Source organism: Octodon degus, unplaced genomic scaffold (assembly GCF_000260255.1).
Source record: "Octodon degus isolate 3935 unplaced genomic scaffold, OctDeg1.0 scaffold00040, whole genome shotgun sequence".
Lineage (NCBI taxonomy): Eukaryota > Metazoa > Chordata > Mammalia > Rodentia > Octodontidae > Octodon > Octodon degus.
In genome coordinates this window covers 8,422,219-8,427,016 of record NW_004524616.1, presented here as the reverse complement: position 1 = coordinate 8,427,016, position 4,798 = coordinate 8,422,219, and positions in this window count along the sequence as shown.

The following is a 4,798-nucleotide window of genomic DNA, read 5'->3' as shown; positions in this document are numbered from 1 at the left end:
ACTTTCAGACAGAGTGGGTAAATACAAGCAGTAGATACACGAAATGAAAATGCTACAGGGAGAAAAACTGATCTCGGGTGGGTCACCTCCAAACGCTACAGGGAACCTCCAAATCTCCCCATCTGACCTGCATGAGTTTGTGTTCTCTAAAATCGAAGAATGAATTTTAGGAACAAATGGAGGGTATGAGCAAATATATTTATTGAAGGAAAGAAAGCTCCTGTCTGAGATGGACAGGAAGGGGGCCCAAGTGGGTATTTCCCCCTGGAAGCTGTCTCTTTTAGGGACTTTTATAGTGTAAAACCATGCGGGGTTAAGGTGGGGAGAATGGGAACTCACTTAGGTGGATGCAGGGTGGGGCAAAGCTATGGTCAACCAATGGGATTAGAAGGACCATTGCTCAGGTAAAATTGATTAGGCCCAGGACCAAATAGGGTAGTGAGTCAAGTAGTAAGCAGACATGAATGAAAAACAGGACCTTATCTGGTGACCTTCAGACAATGATTCTTCCTGAGTAATGATCAATCCTGGATGCCAGTCTTTAGGGAGGTTAGCATGTGTTTGCTTTTTAGGTCTGGCTCACAGGAGGAGCATCCATGCCTCCCATAGTTGTAAGGCATCTTGTCTTCTGTGTTATCTCCTTCAAAGGCCTGGTCCTGTCTGACTGCCTATAATATTTCTATCTAATTTGGCTGCTTACACAAAAAAAGATATAATTTTATTTCTGGTAAAACAGCGTAATAAACATTTTAGGTGCTTCTTAGGCATTATGCTAGAAGGCTTCTCCAAAGCCTTAAGCAAACAACAAAAAAGATTTTCTAAGAAACTTATAAACAATCTTGAAAGATAGATTTTTTTTACCTCATGGAAAACTGATGATTAGCAAAGTTCATGTCACAGGGAATATTTCAGCCAAATTTAAAAAATGACCCATAAAATTACAAAGCTGAAATTGCTCTCACTCTGTTAGGTTACACAAGATTTGATTCACTAATGCAGTGTAGTATTGTACTGAGTGGAACAGCAGCATCTTTGAAAAGACTGTGATAGCTCTTGTCTGTATTGGATCAATTCTAAGGCATTCATAGTCTTCTCCGAATAAGGAAAATGACAACCTTCAAGAGTCACAGAGGCCAGAGGGAGGTGCATAACTGCCTCTTGCAAGGTGTACATAGTTATTTTAAGATGTTTTTATCCACTGACGTCTGAAGATGGCTAAATGATTCAAATGGTGAGATAGATAAATGAGTAATTTGGGTGTGCTTTGAATTGTATGAAAATAAATGCATTCTCAAAAGTTGTCAAGCAGAAGAATGATGTCAGATATTTAATGGAAAATGCAGTTTCCTTAGTTTCCAGACAAGAATCGCTTCATTGACCCAGACCAATGGATTGAAGATCATTTTGGGGAAATCTTGGACATGATAAACTCATATAATAGGCATTTCTCTGATTCATTCCAAGGAAATGTATGACCAATCACATTACCTGTTTGCTGGACTAAGTGGGGTATCCAGACTGAAGATTCTTGGATATTATTTGTGATATTATAGGTTACCAGGAGATCTGAACCAGGTTACCTTAGTTCTCCTGTAAGAGAGATAACTATAGAAGTATTAAATGACAGTTTGGCAAGTTATTCTTACAGTGATCCCAGTAGACAACAGGGTATCTATAGGGATAGGGATGGGGAAAGGGCTATAGGACCCCCCCCCCGTAATTGATAGTATCCTCATATTTTTCCCTGACTTGTAAAATAAGATCCATTAAAGGCCAAGTAATAAATAAGAAGGATCAATGGAAAATTTTTTACTCTTTCTGAAAAACTGAGGTTTTAAACTGTATCACTTCACTAGGGATTTTAAGAGATTATCTCAGTCTTCAAAGACAAAGAATATAGAATGTATACAACATGCCCCTTTTGAGTTATCTATTTGCTTATGGAGACGTGGACAATAAAATTATGTAGATAATGATAAGTGCCTGCAAATAGCTTCAAGTGGTGCCCCAGATCACAGCTGCTGTATTTCAAAGATGTAGTTACTGAAACTGTTTAATGATGCCTCAAGCATAATGTGTTATTTATTTATTTGTTGAATATGCTATTTTAAAAATTATGTTTATTGGTACATTTAAATATACATAATGATCCTATTCATGATAGGGAATATGAGACATATTTTGGTTCCTCTTTTTTCCCCAGTTCTCCCTCTTCCCTTCAACCTCTCCTCTCCTTCCTATTTATATATCTTTGTTCTTCACATAAGGCAGAGCAACAGAGATATGCATTTACAAAGGAAGATAGTGAATGTCCATTTAGTCTCCTGCTTCAGGCTGTATTATTTCTCCCTGATGCCAGTCTCAATAAGATTTGCAGCCACCTTTATCATGATGATATTCTACAGAATATCAGGTGCAGTCAACTATACTGATGACATCATGCTAACTGAACCTGGCGAGAGGATGGAAAATTAAGAAGCATTATAAAAAAAAAACTAGAAATACACACACATTGCAGAGGATAAGTTATAAATGCTATAAAAATTCAGGTTCTTACCCAATTCGTGTAGTCTATGATGTGGCAGTTCAATCTTATTACTTATCAGTAAAAAAAATGGCAGCTTGTACTATATTGTGAGTATGTAATATGTGCGATTTAATAAGTGGATCAGAAGATGGCCAATTAAGAATAGGCCTAGAGTAAGGAGATGGTTTGTAGCTGTTTTATACTCTACCATATCTGGTGGTGTTAGAGGTTTCAATGGTGTTGTTATTTTGTGAGATCTATGGAAACAACTAACAATGAAATGTAGCACAGACTTATAAAATATTAGAGCAAGGTGTTTATTTCATCAACAGGAAACTAATGTTTCAAAAGTAATTGTGTTTGAGAATAAAGACTGAGTGCCTGGCCATGAGGACTAAATGACTCTGCAAATTTAATATCCATTGACTCATAAGGCAGGTGAACACAACAGCAACCTATCACAGGGGTAGAAATGGAATATTTTTCATTAGTCTTGAGCAGATTAAAGTAAATATTAGTAAGTTGCATCCACATATTGATCATGTGCTTTTCTTACAATTATGCCTTTCCCTCAATTTCATTTTTGTTTCATAGATAAACTTTTAACTTATTATATAAATTTCATTACATTTGAGAATAAAAGTGCCCACTATTGTTAATCACTCTGAGATACTGACATATACTACAATTATCTCAGGAAAATTAAACATAAGATCATCACACTGATACAGGGAGAAACACTGATCTTGGGTGGATGACCTCCAAATAATACTAGGAACCTCCAAATGACATAAGGGAAAATAATCTCCCGACCTGACCTGGACGAGTTCGTGTTCTCTAAAACCGAAGAATGAATTTTAGGAACAAACGGAGGTTATGAGCAGAATATATTTATTGAGGGAAAGAAAGCTCCTGTCCAAGAGAGGGACAGGAGGGGGGCCTGATCAGGTTGTTCCCTGGGAAGCTGTCTCTTCCAGGGACTTTTGTAGAGTAAAACCATGTAATGAGGCAGGTCTAAGGTGGTAGAGAACATGGGAACTCGCTTAAGTGGGTGTGGGGTAGGACAAAACTTTGGTCAACCAATGAGATTATAAGCACTATTGCTCAGATAAAAGTGATTAAGTTCAGGACCAAATGGGGAAGTGAGTCATGTAGCAAGTGGGCATGCATGTAGAACAATACTATATCAGGTAGCCATCCAGTAGTAGTCAGATTAATCATTCTTCTGGCTCCCTCAGGGTGATGATCAATCTTGGATGCCAATCTTTAGGGAGGTTGGCATTTGTTTGATCTTTGCTCTTTAGGTCTGGCCCACAGCAGGAGCATCCATCCCTCCCAGAGTTGCAAGATATCTTGTCTTCTGCGGTATCTCCTTTGAGAGTCTGGCCCTGTCTGTCTGCCTGTAATATTTTTATTCAACTTGGCTGCTTGCAACAACACTACTTGATGATACCTATTGATTAATTAATGGAGAGACATTTTATTCATAGATGGGTCAGCACTGAATGCCATCTTTGTGCTAAGGGACTTCTGGAACCATCCAGACCATTGGTGGGGAGATACTACCCTACAAAACAGAATTGTTACCTGTATACTTAGAAATTTGTTTTGCATATGCAAAGAATGTTGATTGTTCAATATATCACTCTCCTTTGAGGATCTGAAGAAGCCACTTAATGAAAGTTTATTTATATTAGATTTAATTCATCTGTAAAGAATAATTTTATCCTTTTAAGGTTTTCTAGCCTGTCCACAGTGTCTTTTTAGGCTCAACCTTCACCAAGACAAATTGAATGCCTGATGTATTGTCATATGTATTCTGCAGCATGGAATCCTAGACAAACAAACATATACCATGTCAAAAGATGTGTGATAATGATTGCTGGACAAAAAAATCTATTGATATTTCCATGTACACCATGACTTAAAAGCAGGATGGTAGGATTATCTACTACCAGCTCTGGGAAGAAGCGAGCCTGAGGGCTCAGGACAGCTTTTATACAGTGCATGTGTTACATGCATTGGATTACTTGGAAAACATGCTGGTATTTTCACACAAACTGAAATGTGTTCTCTCAGAAAGACAAGAAATGAAAGGAAGATTGGCCCCTCTGATCATCATTGTCCTCAGCCTGGCACTGACCCATCTGCACAGATGCCGTGTCTGTCATGGCTATCTCAGCCACTTTAGATTTCTGAAAGGCCGTTTCCCCCACAGAACACCATGAGGGTTCTCTAAAGTTACAGGTCTGAGCACCACCTGGATGCGTT